The sequence below is a fragment of the Saimiri boliviensis genome, chromosome X (genome assembly GCF_048565385.1).
Source record: "Saimiri boliviensis isolate mSaiBol1 chromosome X, mSaiBol1.pri, whole genome shotgun sequence".
In the NCBI taxonomy this organism is placed as follows: Eukaryota; Metazoa; Chordata; class Mammalia; order Primates; family Cebidae; genus Saimiri; species Saimiri boliviensis.
In genome coordinates this window covers 35,080,409-35,103,348 of record NC_133470.1, presented here as the reverse complement: position 1 = coordinate 35,103,348, position 22,940 = coordinate 35,080,409, and the positions used below count along the sequence as shown (strand labels likewise).

At 37.9% G+C, this 22,940-nt stretch overlaps 1 long non-coding RNA gene across 1 annotated transcript in view; it reads left to right on the top strand.

Annotated features, from left to right (window-relative positions):
- Positions 1-21,261, top strand: part of LOC141582769 (uncharacterized) — a 42,814-nt gene extending 21,553 nt beyond the window's left edge. Inside the window, exons 3-5 of the long non-coding RNA XR_012515640.1 lie at positions 13,507-13,594; positions 18,218-18,458; positions 19,423-21,261. This is a non-coding gene — a long non-coding RNA (uncharacterized LOC141582769). The remainder of the gene's footprint in view (positions 1-13,506; positions 13,595-18,217; positions 18,459-19,422) is intronic.
- Positions 21,262-22,940: the final 1,679 nt, after the last annotated feature.

Below are 22,940 nucleotides of genomic sequence, written 5' to 3'. Positions count from 1 at the left end.
TGGAGTGAGATAGTTGAAAACAAAACTCAAATTTTGATTCTTGGGCTGCTGCATAAAAACAGTGGTTTACCAGATATTTTACATAAAAGTTATATTTGGATTAGGAGAGTGTGGGATCCCAAGAATTGAAATGGGCACATATGGTAAGACTCATAACTCAGTACCCCAAACCTTAGAATCTTCCTTTCTCTCCTGGTTGATGAGGCTGTTCCTTCATTCCTTGAATACCCTGTAACAACCTTGCTGGTAGTGTTACCTTTAAAAGGAAAGAAGATTCTATTTAGCCTCTCAGGTCATGGCAGGCTCCAGTTGCCAAATTGCAAATTTACTGATGTATATTGGCAAGAATCATAATAGGTTCAGTGGGTGCTATACCAATGAAAGAAGGACAAAATACTAGGTAAGGCTCAGTTCATTGTTTAAGAAGCACTTACCAGGAAATTCTGATTCCATTGTGTTAGGTTAAGATGCTGGGAGTGGTTTCAGTTGTTTTTTCAGTTGGATTCAATAAAGGGGCCAGAGTAAAGGAAGTTTAGATGTTAAAAATTTCTCAGTATGATACAGGTGAAGCAATCACGGTTCCCAGGAGAGACCAAGAAGCTTCCCATGAACAGTTCCCAGGAGCTGCTGTCCAATGGGGAGCTAAACCAAGAGCCACTGAAGGAGTGCATAGTGGTGTCTGGCAGCCGCTGGCAGCATTTCTCCCAGAGCCAAAAGGAGCACTGCCAAAAGCTGGCCAAAGAGCTGCAGAAGTGTATGAGGTACACCTGGGCCTCTGCATCAAGAGTCTGTTTCCCCAGGACCATGTAATTTATAAAGAGTATATCTCCAATAAACATAAGAGCATGACTAAGCTTTGAGGCCTGAATTCCAAGTCCAGCTGAACTACCCTGAAATCCAATTAGGAGTCTGAGGAGGAAGACAAGGATGAAGAGGAAGAAGAGGAAGATGATGAGACTAGTGACTCCTCTGAGGATGATGGGGACTCCTCCAAGTCCAGCATGGAGCATGAAATCAAGGACAGGGACACGAATAAGGAGGATGACAAGGGTAAGGATGATGAGGAGGATGGCAGTGAGGATGAAGGCAGTGAATCCACCAGCTCCTTCTCTTCAAGGGACTTCTCAGGTTCTGACTCCAATTGAGGTCAGCCCCACCCTGAGACAGCCAGGGATAGCCCAGGAGCTCACCTCTCCAATTGACAACCTGTCCCTGGCCTCTGCCCTCCCCTAATTTCTTAAACACATGCACACACACACACACACACACACACACACACACACACACACACACACGGTGGGGATAGGAGGCTGGAGGAATTCAGATCAAGACTCTACAGCCTCAGAGACATCCGCCCTGGGTGGTCCTCCAGGAAAAGCAACCATCAGACTGAGCCAACACCAGACCAGTCCTGCCCACCCCCACCTACTTGTGACTTGTGCTTCTTGCTTCAGTGATGTAACAAGGAGTGGAAATGAGGGGTCCCAAAGAGTTCAGCGAGGCCCTTCACAACTGCAGCTCAAACCAAGGTTGGGTGACACCTTGGGGAGTACCCTTTCTTTTTCAGAGGGGCTCCCTGTCTGGCCACCTGCATCAGGACTGGAGGCAGGGATCAAGTCAGAAGAGGAGAGTAAGTGCCTTTGTGAAAATAGGCACTGCCCTGATGGCCCTCTCCCATGCCCCTTGTAGGAAGGAGCTGCCTGGACCCGCTTATGGGGAAGGGGATAGAAGTGTTTTATATGCATATATATTAAGCTGTGAACAAGATGCTTCATTCTGAAAAAAAATGAAGCGCATGATTATTAGTAACAAGCAAACTACTGACTTTCCATTTCTCAAGTTGATCATGGACATGTAATTTTCACAAAAGTTTTGAAGCCATTTACCAGTCACCCTGGAACCCAAAATAATATCATTGACTGGCTACATAAAATCTGAGGAGATAGATCTGTGAGAGATACATAAACATTAATTTCAAAACTTCATAGTTTCTTTTTTTTTTAATTTAAGTTCTGGGATACATGTGCAGAACGTACAGGTTTGTTACATAGGTATACGTGAGTCATGGTGGTTTGCTGCACTTATAAAACTTCATAGTTTCAAAACTTCATAGTTAATTTAAGAAGCTTGGGCCTGAAGATGGCAATTTAACATGTATTAACACATTTTCAGAAGGTGTATTTACATATCACTCAGTAAAGCATGACTTTTAATTTAGATCAAATCATCATTTTCCTAAATTAGTGTCTTTCATTTTTATTCCAAGTCTTCATGTGCATATATTAAAAATCAACTGATAGATGTTATTGTGTCCACTCCATTAGCAGAACTTTGCAAAGAATTAAGCGAGGTCATTTTTATATCAGTGTTATTGAATGCTTCAAATAAAACAATCTGTTAATTACAATGGCCAAATTTTTCACACCCAATTCATTGAATCAAAGTAAAATTTTTAGAAGTTCATTCTGTCAAGAAGAAAATATGGTATTATTTTGAAATCTATTGAAAATTGATTTTTAAATTGCAACATTGAGGATTCAGTTATTTGTTTTATGATATAATATGAAAGTATTTTTTGTGTGTATGAAGCAGTGTTATGGTAAAAACAAGTTTTGGTTTTTTTTAATTGTACTTTGGGCTCTGGGGTACATGTGCACATCCTGCATCCTGCAGGATTGTTCCATAGGTTCATACATGCCATGTTGGTTTGCTGTCTCCATGCCCCCCATCACCTAAGTCAGGCATTTCTCCTGATGTTATCCCTCCCCAACCTCCGCACCCCCAGCTGTCCCTCCCCTCCCCTCCCCTCCACCCCCCACCTACCCCAGTGAGTGTTGTTCCCTTCCCTGTGCCCAAGTGTTCTCATTGTTCATCACCTGCCTATGAGTGAAAATATGCGGTGTTTGGTTTTCTGTTCTTGTGTCAGTTTGCTGAGAATGATGGTTTCTAGATTCATCCATGTCTCTGCAAAGGACACAAACTCATCATTTTTTATGGCTGCATGGTATTCCATGGTGTAGATGTGCTACATTTTCTTTGTCCAGCCTATCACTGATGGATATTTGGTTTGGTTCCAGGTCTTTGCTATTGTAAATGGTACCACAATGAACATACGTGTGCATGTGTCCTTATAATAGAATGATTTATAATCCTTTGGGTATATACCCAGTAATGGGATTGCTGCGTCAAATGGAATTTCTATTTCTAGATCCTTGAGGAATTGCCACACTCTCTTCCACAATGGTTGAATGAATTTACACTCCCACCAACAGTGTAAAAGTGTTCCTTTTCCTCCAAATCCTCTCCAGCATCTGTTGTCTCCAGATTTTTTAATGATCGCCATTCTAACTGTCATGAGATGGTATCTCAATGTGGTTTTGATTTGCATTTCTAATGACCGGTGATAATGAGCATTTTTTCATATGTTTGTTGCTGCATAAATGTCTTCTTTTGAAAAGTATCTGTTCCTCTCCTTTGCCCACTTTTGAATGGGTTTGAAAAGCAAGAGTTTTTTTTTTTTAACTAAATGAAATTGCCTATGGAGCAGAGGTGTACTTGAATTGGTTGACATTCACACATAATTCAAAATGATTATGAAAGAGCTATGATATTATACCACTCAAAATAGAAAAGGCAGTTGTCAAAATTTACCAAGGCTCTACACACACATGCACACACACACACACACACACACACACACAGAGAGAGAGAGAGAGAGAGAGAGAGAGAGTGATTAATTGAAGTAAAAATCTTTTCTGATAAACATATCGAATTAAAAAAATGTAGTTTGGTAGCACATGATTTCTCTCATGCTGAGGAAAAGTGTATATAAGAAAGTCTGAGGGAAATGTAAAAATTAAAGTTTAAGTACAATTTTCAAATTTATATTTTGGCCTTCTTCCCAAAAAAATTGTAGTAGATGTACAAATGTACCAAAGTAACATTTCTATGAAAATAAAATACTCTGGAAACATTTAAGTGAGCTAAAATTTACATTTCCTATATTTCAATATTTTAATGACTACTGTGTATAATTTGCTAGCTAGTACAGTTGTTTTACTAAGATTTGTGCAAGAAGTCACCCTAACTTTTACTTTCATATGTGTAAAAATTTTATATGTATATATACACACACACACACACACACACACACACACACATAAAATAACAAAATTATGCTCTTAAATATTTCCTCTAGGCTTCTTGCTGACCTCCACAGAAAGCACTTGGGCTGTTAAGAAATACAATGAGACAGAACAGATCACTAATAAGAAAATAAATCGATAGTCCCTTTCTGCTGCTCAGAGCTGTTGTTGAGATGAATTTAATGATAGGATAACCAAAAAGTTGTTGCACTTCGAATACAAGGTCTCTTAAGAACCCGCTAAGAAGGAGGAAATGATATTTTCTGGCCCTCCACTATTGTGCCCTGTGTTCCTGTAGATCTTTGTTACTATCCAGCTGCCCAGTATCCACTGCCACTTCCCAGGGTACCCCAATTTTCTTTTTGTGAATATCTCTTCCTGATTACGGTAGTCTTGGTGTAAGATAATTCCAGGTTTCTGCCTCACCCTTTGGAAGCTGAAGGCATCCAGTCCTTCCTAGCTTTGCCTACTTTGAGAGCCAGGAAAGAGAAATTGGTCTGAGCTTGACAAATCTGATATTCTTTCCCCAAATTTTGGATCCTGAGGAATTGATACAATGAAACAAATGTAGGTCATGCATTTATTGGTTATTTCCTACTTAAATTAGTTGCTATGAATTCTGTGGCCTAGGCCTATAGAGTGACCTTGGTTTCTGTAAGCTCCGGCCTGATTTTCCAGCCTCTGCCTTCAGTTAAGCCAGAGATCATTTTAATTACTTGCAAACAGGAATCCCAAATGACACCTCTTCCTTTAGCAGTGCTTTCCCTACATCTATCTCAAGTAAATTATCCTGCCCACCTTGCTTGTCTCTGATGAACTCATATTTTGCTAAAAGTAATTTGCACTAAGGTCTTAAGAACTCAGTATGCTGCTCTTCCTAGGAGTCTTAGAATAGTGGAAGGTTCTTTAAGGAGGTTCTTACCAAAGTTAGATAAGCTTTGAGAGGTAGGTGTTCAGACATTTGATCCCTATATGAATATAGAGTGAAATGCCACCAATTTTTGAATACTTTGCCATATGAGTGTTACTGTGCTACTTGAACACGTTGCAGACAATCTCCATGATGACATTTTGAGGAAGGTATTATCATACAGATTTTACAGATGAACAGTGAGAGGCTTGGAACAGAAAGAATTTGCTCAAAGTCATCAAGTGAATATTTGGGAAATCCAGAATTTCAATCTATGTTATTTGGCTCCAAAGTAATTTTCTTAACCATTGGCATGTACTGCCTCTCTGTATGGTAAGAAACTTCTGGGGAAAGGATTTTCTCCTTCAGACACTCTGTAAGCATGTTTTGCCATTTCTATGTGGAACTAGCCTAGCACATGCACCCAAGTACAACATACCCACATGGAGGCTGACATTTCTTCTCTGTGTGAAGCTGGATAGCTTGGTTGGGCCAGAACAGCAGTGTTCTTGTCCAGTTGTTTTTCCAGGACCCAACTATTATTTCAGTAGATTAATGAGGGATAATTTATATATAGTAATATGTGCAGATCTTATGAGTACAGATTGGAAAATTTTAACAAAAATATATAACGTGTAACCATCACCTAGCTCAAGGTATAGAACATTGCCATCTCCCAGAATTAGCCAGTTCCCCCAACCACAGAGCAAACTAGTTTTAAAATTACCACAAGTTTTGCTTGTTTTTGAACTTTAAATCCTTTTCTTGTAAGACAGGGTCTCATTCTGTCACTCAGGTGGGAGTGCAGTGGCACAAACATGACTCACTGTAGCCTAGACCTCCTGGACTCAAGTGATCCTCCTGCCTCAGCTTTCCTAGTAGCTAGGACTACAGGTGCAAGCCACCATGACCGTCTAATTTTATTTATTTATTTATTTAGTAGAGGCAAGGTCTCACTATGTTACCCACGCTGGTCTTGAACTCCTTTGCTCAAATGATCCTCCAGCGTTGGTCTTCCAAAATGCTAGAATTATAGTTATGAGTCACCATGCCCAGCCTGTTTCTGAACTTTATATAAATGGAATCATATACTCTTTTGTATAGGGCTTCTTTCACCCAACCTAATGTTTCTAAGATTAATCCATGCTGTTGGATGCATCCTAATTAGTTTTTTCTATTGCTCATTCACTGTGTTAATATACCCCAGAGTTTTTGCTTATTAATTTTCTTGCTGATAGACATTTGGGATATTTTCAGTTAATGGCTAGTCTGAATAAAACTGTTCTGAACATTCTTATCCAAGTCATTCTATGGATATATACATGTATTTCTTTTGGTTAATATATACTTAGAAGTGAAATTGCTAGGTCATTTGAGAATTTGTATTCATGTCTTGTCCACTTTTTGATGAGATTGTTTGTTTTTTGCTTGCTGATTTTTGAGTTATTTGTAGATTTTGGATATTAGTCCTTTGTCAGATATATAGACTGTGAAGATCTTCTCTATACAAATGGCCAAGAAGCACATGAAAGAAATGCTCAATATCACTAATTATCATGGAAATGCAAATCAAAATCACAATGTGATACCACCTAACACCTGCAAGAATGGCCATAATCAAAAAATTAAAAAATAATAGATGTTGGCATGGATGTGGTGAAAAGGAAACACTTTTACACTGTTAGTGGGAATGTAAACTAGTATAACATATGTAGAAAGCAGTGTGGAGATTCCTTTAAAAACTAAGAGATCTACTGTTTGATCCAGCAACCCCACTACTAGGTATCTACCCAGAGGAAAAGAAGTCATTATACAAAAAAGGTATTTGCACATGCATGTTTATAGCAGCACAATTTGTAATTGCAGAAGTATGGAACCAGCTCAAATGGCCATCAATCATATATGATGGAATACTACTCAGCCATAAAAAGGAATGAAATAATGGCATTCACAGCAACCTGGATGGAATTGGAGACCATTATTCTAAGTGAAGTAACTCGTGAATGGAAAACCAAACATTGTATGTTCTCATTCATATGTGGGAGCTAAGCTGTGAGGACACAAAGGCATAAGAATGATGCACTGCACTTTGAGGACTTGAGGGAAAGGGTGAGGAGTGGAGCAGGATAAAAGACTACACATTGGATACAGTGTACACTGGTTGGGTGATGGTTGCACCAGAATCTCAGAAATCACCGTTAAAGAATGCATTCACATAACCAAACACCACCTGTTCCCCAAAAAACCTATTGAAATAAAAAAAAACTAAATTAAAAAAGAAAACTAATGCAGGAACAGAAAACCAAGGACCACATGTTCTCACTTATAAGTGGGAGCTAAATGGTAAGAACACATGGACACATAGAGGGGAATAACAGATACTGGGGCCTACCTGAGGGTGGTGGATGGGAGGAGGGAGAGGAGAACAACAAACACACAAAAATCCTAACTGTTGGATACTAGGGTTAGTACCTGGGTGATTAAATCTGTACAAAACCCCCCATGACGTGAGTTTTCCTGTATAACAAACCTGTACATGTACCCCTGAACCTAAAATAAAAGTTTAAAAAACAAAAACAAAAAGGTCATAAGAGGAAAATATGGAATATTTCATGATTGTAGTTAACCCAATTAATTAGAATGTAAGTTGAATCCTAAGTATTCATTATTATCGCCATCAAACTCATTGAGTCTCATATTTTATATTTGTTTCCTATAGAAATATCCTGTATCCTCAGATCAATTTTCAGATGCTTCACTTTTCGTTTCTGTAAGTTGAACTTAAAGTGTTATGGAGGTTATGAGTTAAACATTTGGATATGACCCAAAAAAAGAAATTGCTAGGCAATGAGGAAAGAATGTATCAAATTTTATTAGAAATGACAAGGATGTACAAGTTTACATTCCTATCAGCAATGTACGAGCATTCCAGTTGCCCCACATCTTCACCCACACTTAAGTGGGTGTTTTTTATATTTACCATTTTAGTGAGTATGTACTTTTATCTCACTGCAGTTTTAGTTTGTATTTTCCTCATGAATAATAACATTGAGCACCTTTCATATATTTATTGGTAATTTGAGTATCTTCTTTCATGAAGTGCCTATTCAAGTCTTTTGTTCATATTTTTATTATTGACTGACTATGAAAGTGTATAACACCATACTTCACCAGCCATACAATCTTCATTCTAAACACATGTCAGAAATCATAATCACTGACTGACTGACATTCAATGGTTACCAAAAGCTAAGCTGAAAGAGGTCATATTTATAAGGATTGTCTTGCATTAGATGTTTCTGCCTGCTCTTCAAGACCAGAGGTTTTAAACTGGCAGTGACTGACCAGCTCTGGACTGCAAAAGAATTTTGTTGAGTTAGTATTTTTGATGATATATTTGCTAATACATTAAAAGTCAGAATAACTCAAATCTGGGAACACAGGGCTTATGCTTCCCCCTGGGAGTATTGGCTGAGGCTGAGTAGTAGTAGCTACCCTTAGACTGGGCATGTGCTTTCCAGTTTAACACAGCCCCAGCCCCTAATCCCTACTATCTTATACCCAATCTGCTTCACTCACTTTCATTACCTATGTGGCCTCCATAGTCATGGGGGAATTTCTATTCTGGTCACAGAACAAGCTGGGTTTCTGTGAGAAACTGGTTTATTATTTCCCTGTGAGTGTTGTGAAATAGATAACTCACTGCATTTCCCTCTTAACTCTACAAATGCACAAGCAAATTTGTGACTCAGTTGCAAGAAACCTCATACATTTTATATATTAAACTTTATATTTAGTTTTTTCCCCAATCTTATCATTCTTTATCTTGAATTTTTTACTTAAAATATCTTGCAGAGAATTTATTTAAATTTTTTTGGAACAAAGCCTTTGCATATCTATTAGGAGTAATTTCTTTAAAAAAGAAAAACTAGCCATTAGCTATGGAGTGCAAATAATTCATTTTCTTCTCCATCTCCTGGAGGATGGTCAAGGGGAATGAGATAGTTGACATGGGTGTGAAATTTCTCAGCAGGCCCAAGGCCTAGAAGCTCTAAAGAAAATACGATCCCTGGTGAAAACAAGAAGGAACAGAGTTTATACACATTTGGTCAAATCATATTACAAAAAAAAAGTTACCATATCACTACACACGTATTGGAATGGTAACACAGAGAAACTGGATCACTCATACATTGCTAAAGAGAATGGAAAATGGTATGGCTACTCTGAAAAAGAACATGACAGTTTATTACGAAACTAAACACATGCTTATCATACAACACAGCAATTTCACTCTTGGGCTTTTATCCCAAAGAAACAAAAATGTAGATTCACACACACACAAATATACATGAATGTTATAATATTCAAAAACTGGAAATAACCTAGATGTTCTTTAAGGAGTAAACACTTAACTTCGGAATATCCATACCATGAAATACTACTCAGCTGTAAAAAGGAACATGCTATCAATATACATAACAACCTAGATGGATCTCCAGGGAATTATCTTGAGTAAAAAAAGATAATCTCAAAAGTTTACATACCATATGATTTCATTCAGTACATGATGAATGAATTTTATATAACATTCTTCAAATGACAAAATCATAGTTATGGAAAAGAGATTAATGGTTGATAGGGGTTGGTGGGTAGTGATGGCAGGAGGGAGGTGGCTGTGGCTATAAAGGGTGCATAAGGAGTTCCTTGTAATGGAACTGTTCTGTATTTTTAAATTTTTATTATTATTGTTATTATTATCATTATAATTATTGTAGAGACAGGATCTCACTATGTTGCCCAGGCTGGACTCAAACTTCTGGGATTCTCAAGCAATCCTCCTGCCTCAGCCTCCTGAGTATCTGGGACTATAGGCATGAGGCACCACACACAGCTATTCTCTATCTTGACTATAGTGGTGGTCACATAAAACTACAAATATGATAAAACTGCATAGAATTAAATACACACACACACACACACACACACACACACACACACAACTGCATGTGCAACTGGTAAGATCTGAATAAGATTGGTGGACTGTATCAACATCAATTTCCTGGTTGTGATACTGTACTATAGTTAGGGATGATGTTTTATTGAGGGAAATTAGGCAAACAGTAAATGGGATCTCTCTCCATATTACTTCTTAAAGTTGCATACAAATCTGCATTTATCTCAAGATAAAAAGTGAAAAAAAAAGAAACCACTACACGAAAGTATTGATTAAAACTTAACTTCAAGCCAATTTAACCAATATTAAAGCAAAAGGGTTTAGGTAATTGTGTACAATTCAATAATATAAAATAATATATATTGTCCATTATATACCTTATTGGTCTGGCAAAGAGCCTGTTTCAGTTACTATTGCTATATAACAAATTACCCCAAAACTTGGTGGCTTGAAATAATGACAATATTAATTTTGCTTACAAATTTGTAATTTGAGCAAGACCCAGTGGAAGGGCTCATCTCTCTGCTCCATTTGGCATTGTTTTGTTTTTGTTTTTGTTTTCATTTCTGTTTTTGTTTTGGAGGGGAAGGGATACCTAAAGACTGGGGGCAGAAATCATTGGAAAATTCACTCACTTACCTGTTTAGTGATCAATGCTGGCTGGTTTATGCTGAGATCATGGCTGGAAATGTCAAATGGGACATCTCCATGTGACCTCTCCATATTGGTTGGGCTTTCTCATAACAAGAGGTCAATGATGACAGTCTCCCAAAAGAGAGAGCCCAGTGGAAATTAATCATGTTTATGAGCTAGCCTCAGAAGTCATGCAGTGTCACTTCTGCCATGGTCTCAGTCCTGTCCAGAGTTAAGGGGAGTAAAGGTAGACCACATCTCTCGATATAGAAGTGTCAGCATCACAATGTAAGGTGATCGTGCTGGAAGGAATATATTGTGGCCATCTTTGGCAAATATAATTTAGTAAAGGGCCAACACAGAGTAAATATACAATGCACAATTTTAATAAGTGAAGGAGAGAGAGAGTGGCTAACCAAGCATATGCTTTGTTATATCTTCTTGCACCACCCTTGCCCTCTTCTCTGCCCTGCTGGGCAAATACCTTCAGTCCCACACTTTGAAAATCTGGTTCTCAGAAATATGTTAACACTTCTTTCCCTAGAATATATTGACTATTATGGTAGCTTTGGAATGTGTTGACTTGGCAAGGCCAAACTACATTTATAAGATATCTCCTTTCTATATGTTTCTGGTTAAAGTGGCCCACAAGAGAAATTCTTATGTAAGATTTAGAGAGCAGAAGAGAACAACAGCCATTTTGTAACTCACACACGCTGTCACTGATCTGTTAACTCTCCTCATTGGAGACATTCAGCATCTGGCCTTTAACTGCTCCATTCTCCCCTGACTCCTCTTTCAGATGCTTCTACTCCTGTGTAGGGTGTGTGGGTTTAGCCCTGTGATGAAGCCTCCCAAGCTTCTACAGAACAATTATACTATTAGGTCTGTGCAAAGGTAATTGTAGTTTTGCCGTTTCTTTTAATGCTAAGGTCAGAGGCAGCAAGAACTGTCACGGGTTTCAGCCTATCCTTGTCTTCAGCTTGTGCTTGTGGGTTCCAGCTTATTGTTGCTTTCCCTCATTTCGTAGCCATCTTCCCTTCCCCACCTGCTTGCCCTGTGGACTTTAAGCTCCAGCATCATAAGTGGCAAAGACAATCTTACTGAGACTACTTAACCATCTTCCATAATTGTGTAAAGTTAAATCTGTTTGTGTGTGTGTCGTGGTTTTCTTTCTCTAATTGTACCCTAGATAATACAGAATTTGGCCTCAGAAGTCCCCAGCTCAAGTATTAAACTTCCTGTGAATTTTTAAACAGCTTTATTAAGGTCTAATTGGTATACATACATATTGATTAATTTTTTCATTCATCCAACATTCAACATATATTTTGTTAAGACTATTGTATATCTCCATTCATATAGTCTTTCTTTTCAATAAGACAATTTCTTTAAAAGTGGGACTAAGTATGATTTAACTTTCGATATTTTTGAAAGATCTGTTAAATAAATAGATGAGAAAATAATTTTTTGTAGGAAACTAAACCTCATTTTTTCTGTGGTGGAAAAGAGTTTTAAGTATTCAGGACTTTTCAGGAATAATTTTGTTTTATTTGGGGACTTTTAAAGTCCAGATGAAATGCTGGGATTTCAAGCTGTGAGAGAGATGTTTTGGTTTTAGGCAGAGGAGGAGGAGGAACATTTAAGTACATACTATTGTTTAGCTTTAGGCTGTGTCTTTTTAGCACCTCCCGAGGAGCTGTAGAAAGGAAAATAATGAGAACAAAGAACCTTTTCACAAACATGCATAGGCATACTCAAATAGCCATTCCTGGGTATTCTTTACTCTTTGGCTCTGAGGAAGGGAAATTGAGTTGATTTGGTAATTTATCCAAAATAGTCTCCTTCAAACCATCTCATGATAGTCTTACTGACAGGGGCTACTTAGCTGCTTTTAAACTGCATAAATCACAGTTTAAAATCTTTTTCGCAGAGGGAAACATTACTGTGACTCATTTTTCCTTGAAGATAGATAAGCAGCAGCTCATGCATTTTTAGAGAGTTTGTATTTCTGTGGAGCTACATCTATTTTGCAATTTAAAGATTTCATTTCGACTAGGCACGGTGGCTCATGCCTGTAATTCCAGCACTTTGAGAGGCCAAGGCAGGCGGATCACTGGAGGTCAGGAGTTTGAGACCAGCTTGGCCAACATGGTGAAGTCCCATCTCTACTAAAAATACAAAAATTAGCTGGGCATGGTGGCGCATGCTTGTAGTCCCAGCTATTGGGAGGCTAAGACAGGAAAATTGCTTGAACCTAGGAGGTGGAAATTGTGGTAAGCTGATATCATGCCACTGTACTCCAGCCTGGGTGACAGAGCGAGACTCCATCTCCAAAAAAAAAAAAAGGTAGCAAGGAGATGCTGTATCAGCTACTACAGCCTTAAAACAAAGTTGGTGTCTCTTTGGACTTTAAAATTGTTCCTATGCAGCTTATTTTATTTTTGTTTAATCAAATAAGAGGGTTTTTCCATGGTAAAAAAAAAAAAAGATTTTATTTTCATGACTGACTGATATTAAAAGCCTGCAAGACCCCTTAGACTTTGTTTAATTATGTGTAATGTCCAGAGTACCTAGCCTTTATGTGATGTCTAAATGTTGAAAGATTTAAAGCACATTACTTGGCCAGAGCTTCTGAGTCTTCACACATCAAAGTATACAAATGAAGAAAAAAAATATATACCTAAGTTTTATGTAAATTAGACCAATGCAACTGCTACACACATGGGATACACTGGGTTGACTGTCTCAGTTGTTAATATATTTAAATACTTCATACTGGTTGGTCAAGAGACGCTGCACCGAGCTCCACAACACTCCCCTTCTACCTGCCACTGAAGCTACCTCTGCTCCTCCCCTAGGACTCCACAGAACACTCTTTGTCCCAGCAAATAAAGAGCTATTGCACACCACATTGGGCTGCCTTCAGGACCCTGCTCCAATATTCAGGTGGGTCTTCAGTCCAGTGCCTGTGCTATATACCGGTATTAAATATTTTGACTATCTCTCATATACAAATGTGGTGGAGAAATGGCTGGCATGGAAGTTAGGGGATTTAAGTTGGGGTCCTGGATTAACCTCTGATATGGTTTGTTTCTCCCTTCAAATCTCAACTTGAATTGTATCTCCCAGAGTTCCCACATGTTGTGAGAGTGACCCAGAAGGAGGTAATTGAATCATGGGGTATAGTCTTTTCTGTGCTAATCTTGTGATAGTGAATAAGTCTCATGAGATTTAATGGGTTTACCAGGGGTTTCTGCATTTGCTTCCTCCTCATTTTCTCTGCTGCCATGTAAGAAGTGCCTTTTGCCTCCCTCCATGATTCTCAGGCCTCCCCAGCCATGTGGAACTGTAAGTCCAATTAACCCTCTTTTTCTTCCCAGCAATGTAAAAATGGACTAATATGACCTCTCTGACCCTCATTTTCTCCCATTTGCTTATTTATTAAAAAAATTATTTGGCTGGGTGGGGTGGCTCACACCTGTAATCCCAACACTTTGGGAGACTGACGCAGGTGGATGACTTGAGGCCAGGAATTTCAGACCAGCCTGGACAGCATGGTGAAACCCTTCTCTACTAAAAATACAAAAATAAGCTGGGCATGGTGGTGCATGTGTGTAATCCCAGCTACTTGGGAGGCTGAGGTACAAGAATCACTTGAACTCAGGAAGTGGATGTTGCAATGAGCCAAAATTGTACCACTGTATTCCAGCCCAGGTGACACAGCAAGACTCTGTCTCAAAAAAAAAAGAAAAAAGAAAAGAAAAAAATTTTTTAGATACAGGGTCTTGCTGTGTCACCCAGGCTGAAGTACAGTGGCAATGATCATGGCTCACTGCAGCCTCAAGCAATCCTCCCACCTCAGCCTCCTGAGTAGTTGGGACTACAGGGGATACGCCACCATGCCCAGCTAATTAAAAAAATTTTTTAGCCTACATTATCTCTTGGAGACTCTTGCTATGTTGCCCAGGCCAGTCTTGAACTCTTTTCCTCAAGTGACCCTCCCACCTTGGCTGGCATGAGTACTCAGCCAGTTTCTCCCATTTATAAAATGGGAGGTTTGGACTGGATTATAGCTAATGACCTTTTGAGTTCTATTCTGGGATTCAGTGATTTAGATAGATCAGAACATTTTTCATTTTTATCTGGAGGTTTTGGTGTCTTGCAGAGGGAAAAGAATGGCTAAAAGGAGTTGGATAACTTGTTCCAAAAAGCTGGCCAAGCAGTTGGACTTGTCAAGAAAAAAAGGCAGTAGAAACAAAACAGAGAACACTGTATAAAATCCCTGCCCAACTATGCTGAGAAAACCTTTGCAATTCTGATTCTAAAACCTCTAAAAAAATTCATATTGGAGGTGGAAAGTTCCCAGAGAAGGGCAGCTAAGAGACTGGACAAGCTGGTGATCTCTTTATTTGAAGGCAGATTAAGATTTGTGTTACTTCTGCTTGGAAAAGCAAAGTTGAGTAAGAGGGTCAAAGACTAGACATTTTTGAAAGACATAGAGGGATAATCACTGACTTACTCATCAAGCCTTTATAATCCTGCACCTGGAAAACAGCTCTTAAAGATTGATAGGGCTAAATTTAGAGTCATGGTCTTCTCTGCACACCAGTAAGTGTGAAGTCTGGGTGATAATACTCGTGAAACTTGTTACCCCAAGAAGGCCTATGAGCTGTTTACACTGATCCAAATAAGGTAGATACTAGTTTATGGTGATGAATCTATAAAATATGGAGGGACACTGATGTTCAGGGCACATCAGGGAAGGCAGTGCTGATCTCTTCTAACTCAGTATGGCCACTCTCCAAGAGAGAATGTAGGCCAAAATGGCACCTAGGTATGCTTCCAGAAGGGCATTTTGCTTTTCTTTTTTCCCCTTTTTTGTTTTTCTTTATTTTCTTATTGTTATGTCATAGAAGTAATGAATGATCACTTGCAACAAGAAAATTTAAACGGTTCAGAAGACTGTGAAATTATAAGTAAGTTTGTTCCCCTGCCAACATTGCGCTTCTTAGAGGTAACCACAGGAAAATGTGCCTGTCCATTTTTATTTGTATAAAAATATATGTATGATCATAAACATACAGTTAACTTAATATCTTAGGTACCTCTATATGAGGACACATCCACTTATTTAATTATTTTAGTGACTAGATTCCATCATGCAAATAAGTCATAATTTATTCAACCTACTAATGAACACTTAAGATGTCTCCAGCATTTGCCACATTTGCAATGTTACAATGAATATTTTTGTATCTTGTATATATCTTGTACTTCAGTCCACTTGTTTGTTAGGGTGCTTTTATACAGTGAAGTTTCTGGGGAAAGTATGGCTACATTAAATTATATCACATAATACATTTTGATAAAATGGCCAAATTTTTCCACCAACTTATGCTCTGTTTATGAGTGTTCCACTTTCCCTATGCTATCATGATATGACAATTTCTATATTTCCATGTCTTTATGCCTCTCCTCCTGGCTAAGCAGAAATGTATTCAGTTAAGTATATTACTACACTTCTAAAAGCACAGATGTTATGAGGATAGCAAAGTGATATAAATAAGCTTGGGAACTTGGAGAAATGCCATATAACAATATCTCTGTTGGCTAAACGGATACAATCACATAGAGTTTTCTGGTGAATTTTATTTCCACGTCCCCAAACAGGGTATTAGATCTGAATTTCATTTTAAAATTTTATTCTATTATACATATTGTTCATAGAAAAGAGTATGCCTTGGAATGTTTAAAGAATGAACACCTGTGTAGAATCTTGTTTATGGCAATTAAAGGTTGAGTTGACTAAAATAATGGTAGTTTTCATCTCTGTCAACCTGATCATTAGGTAGATCACACATCCTCCTCTTCCTGCATCAGTCTTTGCCTCACCCTCCCTCTACCTGTATACAGTAAAGTAGATGTAATTAATAGAGCTTATCCCTTTAATTTTGTGACTATTTTGAATGAGTTATTTACAACAAACATTGTGGGTTTGTTTGAATTAAAAAGCAAAGGGATTAAGATGTCATATATCCCAGGATTATATGCACATTACTAAAAACCAGAGCCTTACATCCAAGACATGAAACACTAGCTGTGAATTTTTCAGCATTAACAAACAGATGGGAGCATAGTTGATGGAGTGGACCTGGAGGGAGACCTATGTGAGGGGTGTGTGTGTGTGTTTGTGTGTGTGTGTGTGTGTGTGTGTTGGGGAGGTCGGGTGGTGGTCCATGTGCTTCTGAAACACACCTGCTGTCTCCAGTTATGTAATTTGGTGAAAGAATGCCAGGACTTGGCAGCTAAATGATGGTAAGAAATAGCTCTTCTCTCTCCTCTGCCTCAGCTTGCAGCATATGGTCCCAGAGACTATTACAGGCAGGAAGATAACCTGGATGTCCCATGCCTGAGCCAGTTCTCACCCTATTCTATCCCAGCTGCATGCTATAGCACCACAGAAACACAGACCTTTATGTGTCTGATCAAGAGGAAGATATTTTTCAAGAAGGAATGTGGAACCTAGACTAGAAATTTCAGCAGGCTTATATCCCTGGGCATTGGTTTTTATCACTGTGGCTTCACTTCCCACACCCTGTGACCATGGACATTCACTGGCTTCATGTTGCTCTTTCACTTGAACAACATACAGCATTTTTTAAGCCTCAGTAGTCAGAGGGATTTGTTTGCAGAACCTAATTCTCATACTAAATAAATAAATAAATAAGAATCACTTCCTCTTTTGCAAGGCTGCCAACTTGTTTACTTCAAGGGGCAATTATGTCACTGCCAAAACCACACTGATAAATAATCTCCTTGTATTTGAATTTTAAAATGAAGCTCTCTAGAGGATTAGGCTCAGAAAGAATCAATGATAGCTTACTTTGCTGGACTCAAACTCAAGTTAAAATTTGCATCTTAAGAAGAATTTTTTTTTTTCTATTTTGGGCTGAAAGAAAGAATAATGATGAAAGGGAGTTAAGACTTACCTTAGTAATTAGAGAGTCCCAATGGATTAGACTTGCTAATAGAAACCCAATTAATACACATTTTGGAGGGATTTTGTTAGAACTTGTAAATACCCCAGAGCTGGTTCTGGATTGTCAGCTTTTTTTTTCTTTTAAGTTTACAATTATGTTTTTGTTGTATGTTGTATAATAAGTAGGACTAGAGAAAATCAGTTTCTATTAAACCATGTGCAAGTCTCTAGTACTTTAGAGCTTCAAATAGCTTCATAATTTCTTGTAGTCCACATGTCATGGCCCATCCTTTCATCAAAGAAGCCCACCATTAGTAGAAGAATCAACATTGCTTCATTTTTGTCTGGAGATTGGAAAATGCTGCACTTAGTAAGTTCACAGCCTCACTGCCAACAGGCAAGCACCTGCCAGGTTGAGAGGGTACAGCCATCTGGAACAGCAGAGAATGGGGTGAGGAAAGCTTTTTCAATTTACAGAGAAAGCAATTACTACATAAAATGAGTGAGATGGAACAAAAAAAAATGAATGCCCCGTCTAACCACCTGCTGTTCTTGATCTAGAAATAATTCAATCCTTTGGTTATTTGCAGGGAGCTTTGGGAAGAAAACACATTTCATAAATCCCCATGGCTACAGAGATTGCTGCAATAGTTATCATCAGGCCTATTGCCCCTGGATTCCTGCAGACTGTTACATGACTCTGTTGACTCTGAGTCACCGGCACCTGCTGCTGTGAGGAACCTTTAGGTCCTCACTGCTGTTAAACTCAGCATGAGAGTCTGGGAGTGATGGATCCAAGAAGATGAAATGGCTGCCTTGGGCCCATTGCAGGTATTAACACTCTCAGTTTTACCTCAGGTGCAAGTCAGAAGATTGCAATGATAAAGTTTATTCCTTTAATCCACTGCACTATGAGTCTGACAATATAGTCATGGACCACATAGCTTCAATGGGCAATTATGTCACTGCCTCCTGAAATTATGTTTCAGTCAACCACAGACCACATATATGACAGTGGTCCCATAAGATTATAAAGGAGCTGAAAAATTCCTATGATGTGTGCCTTGTGAAGTCATAGCTATCATAATGTCATAGCACAATGCATTACATCTTGTGGTGATGCTGGTGTAAACAACCTACTGTACTGCCAGTCATATAAAAGTATAGCACATACAATTATGTACAGTATATAGTATTTGAATATAATAAAGTACTGTTACTGATTTATGTATTTACTGTACTATATTTTTATCATTATTTTAGAATATACTCCTTCTACTGATTAAAAATAAAAGTTAACTGTAAGACAGCCTCAGGCAGGTCCTTTCAGAGGTATTCCCGAAGGCATTATTATCATAGGAGATGACAGCTCCATGCATGTTTTTGCCCTTGAAGACCTTCCAGTGGGACAAAATGTGGAGGTAGAAGGCAGGAACACCAATGTCCTGACCATATGTAAGCCTTGGCTAATGTGTGTGATTACACTTTTGTTTTTAACAAAAAGTTTAAAAAAAATAAATAATTTAAAAAATAGAAACAAGCTTATAGAATAAGGATATAAAGTTATCTTTGTACAGCTATATAAAGTGTGTCTTACATTGTTACTACGGTAAAAAAGGTAAAAAGTTTTTAAGTTTATAAAGTAAAAAGATTACAGTAAGCTAAGATTAATTTATTAAAGGAAGAAAAATATTTTTATAAGTTTATTGCAGTCTAAGTGTATAGTGTTTATAATAGCTACAGTAATGCACAGTAATGTCCTAGGCCTTCACATCCACTTACTACTCACTTACAGACTCACCCACAGCAACTTCCAGTCCTGCAAGCTCTGTTTATGGTAAGTATCCTATGCAGGTGTACCATTTTTTATCTTTTATACCGTATTTTTACTATACCCTTTCTATGTGTAGATACATAAATGCTTACCTTTATGTTACAATTACCTACAGTATTCAGAACAGTCACATGCTATACAGATTTGTAGCCTAGAAGCCATGGGCTACATCACATGGCCTGGGTGTGTAGTAGGCTCTGTCGTCTAGGTTTGTGTAAGTACATTCTGTGATGTTCATACAAGGACAAAATCTACTGACACCACATTTCTCAGAATGTATCCCCATCATTAAGGCACTCATGACTATACTGGAAAGAACCTTTTATTGCATCTACTTTTAGAATTCTAGTACTCTTTCCTGTGGTCTTCATGATGGTGAGCAACAAATATTCAGCTCTGTGATTAATCAGCCCAGTTCTTAGTTTCATTTCCCCAGGAAGGAAACATCAAGACAGGTATTCAAATGCATGTAGCTTGTTTGGGAGGTGACTTCAGGGAACACTGTTAGGTGAATGGGGAAGTAGGATAGATAAGAAGAGGAAAATGGACTGGGTGTGGTGGCTTATGCCTGCAATTTCAGTACTTAGGGAGACCAAGGTAGGTGGATTACTTGAACCCAGGAGTTCTATCTAGACCAGCCTGGGCAACGTGGCAAAACCCTGTCTCTACAAAAATTAGCCAGGTATAGTGGCACACACCTGTAATTCCAGCTACTCTGGGGGCTGGAGTGACAGAATCACCTAAACCTGGGAGGTAAAGGCTGTAGTGAGCCATGATCATGCCGTTGCAGTCCAGCCTGGGTGACAGAGCAAGACCTTGTCTCAAAAATGGAAAAAAGAAAAGAAAGAGAGGAAAGCAATACCAAGTTTTCCAGCAAGATACCACTGTAGAATCCCCAGAGAAACTTCAAGAGACAATATAGAACAGGATTTGGCAAACTACCATCCATGGGCCAAATCTAGCCTGGTTTTATACAGCTTGTGGGCTAAGAATGGTTTTGATGGTTAAAGAATATCAAAAGAAGAATTTTGTGACACATAAAAATTACCCCAAAAATCAAATTTTAGTATTCATAAATAAAGTTTTGTTGAAGTGTAGCCATGCTTATTTTATTTACAAATTGTTTATGGCTACTTTTGTTGTATAAAATTGCAACTCTGTACATTGTAGTAATCTCTGTACAGCAGAGTTGAGTAATAGTAATAGATATCATGTCACTAGCAAGGCCTAAAATATTTACTGTCTGGCCCCTAACAGAAATAGTTTACTGACCTGTAATGTAGAACATGCACCTCAGAGTTATCCCATCTGAGCAGCTTGAGAGCTGGGGTACTTATCAAACCAATTTCCATTCCTCATGGGATAAGGGCTGCTCCTGGACAGCTTTCATTTCCCAGTACTTAATAGTATGCATTGCCATAAATGGAGAATACCCAGGAATTATGAATTCTCTGAAAATTCGTGCTCAACTCAAAAAGACATAATTACATATTTCCCCTAATTAAACATGAAAACGTGCATTTTATAAATTCCTAGTTTTTCAGATTCCTGAGAAAACTCATTTGTATTCTGGGCCCAAGACCACAGAATGAATTAAATAGTTCTGCCTATTTCTCAATTATGGATTGAATTAAGCAATAGAACAAGTTATATATAGAAGAGTATTAGATTCCAACTCTGCTGCCTATGTGGCGCATGGCTGATAGTATAAAGTACCTTTTCGTAATCCACAACATCCATGATAACGAGTTAAGTTGGAGCTGAGAATGTCGTTTTCGTCTGCATAACTTCACCAGGTGAATAGTGAGATATTTCAATTAGAATAGTATCAAAACCCAAATGGAGATGTTTATAGATTTAATTTTATATTTAGCAATATTATGCTTGTGAATAACTGAAAATGATAAAACATAAAAGGCAGAAGCATTGTCTAAATAAAATGTAAAGCAAAATCAGTATTCACTGAGGCAAGACATGTTCTGGTAGCAGATTCTAGATACCAGTCATTCTCAAGACTGTATATTCTCTGCACAGCCAATTTATTTTATTTATTTATTTATATTTATATTTTTTAAACTTCTATTTTAGGTTTAGGGGTGCATGCACAGATTTTTTATATAGGTAAATTGCTTATTGCTGGGGTTTGGTATACAGATTATTTCATCACTCAAGTAATAAGCATAGTACCTGATAGGTAGTTTTTCAGTTCTCATCCTCCTCCTACCTTCTACCCTCAAGTAGGCTCTGGTGTCTAATGTTGCCTTCTTTGTGACCATATGTGCTCACTGTTTAGCTCCCATTTATAAATGAGAATATGTGATATTTGGTTTTCTGTTCCTGCATTACTGCGCCTAGGATAATGGCCTTCAGCTCCATCCATGTTGCTACAGAGGACATGATTGGATTACTTTTTTCTGGCTGCATAGTATTCTGTGATTTTCTTTATCACATTTTCTTTATCCAGTCTATCATTGATGAGCATTTAGGTTGATTCCATGTCTTTGCTATTGTAGATGGTGCTGTAATTAATATATGCATGCATGTGTCTTTATGGTAGAACAATTTATTTTCCTTTGGGTATATACCAAATATTGGATTTGCTGGGTGAAATGCCATCTCTAAGTCCTTTGAGAAATTGCCAAATGACTTTCCACAACAGTTGAACTAATTTATATTCCCACCAGCAGTGTATAAGTTTTCTCTTTCCTCCATAACCTCAGCAGCCTCTGTTATTTTTTGACTTTTTAATAAAAGCCATTCTGACTGGTATGAGATGGTATCCCATTGTGGTTTTGATTTGTATTTCTCTAATGATTTGTGACATTGAGCATTTTTTCATATGTTTGTTGGCCACGTGTATGTCTTCTTTTGAGAAGACATGTCTTTTTAATGGGGTTGTTTTTTGCTTTTAAACTTAAGGTCCTTATAGATTGAAGGTATTAGACATTTGTCAGATGCATAGTTTGCAAATATTTTCTCCAATTCTGTATGTTGTCTGTTTACCCTGTTCATAGTTTCTTTTGCTGTGTAGAATCAGTTTAATTAAGTCCCATTTGTCAATTTTTGTTTTTGCACAGCTACTTTTAAAGTGAAGCCTAAACATAGCCAATTTCATACAGCCTTATATTCTAATTTACTTAGATGTTCAAACACCATGAAATACTTTCTGTGTTTTAAAGTTAAGAATAGCAGTACAGTGTAAAATCCAAAATGAGAAATTCAGAAAAAAGTCAATTAAAAACAAAATCAATTTCTTACTCCAAAATGATTTCATGTTTTTTTCTGGTCACTAAAACTAAGCACAATTGTTTCCTCCAATAAAATTGTTAGAGGTTCATGAGTTTTAGATGTTGTTTATCTCCCAACATACCAGTATATTATTAAAAAGAAGAAAGTCTATTTGTCCAAGCTGAGATTCACAGTTAGAGCAATCTGTACACTTAAATGGTCTTCTGCATGACCCTCTTATTTTATGCCGT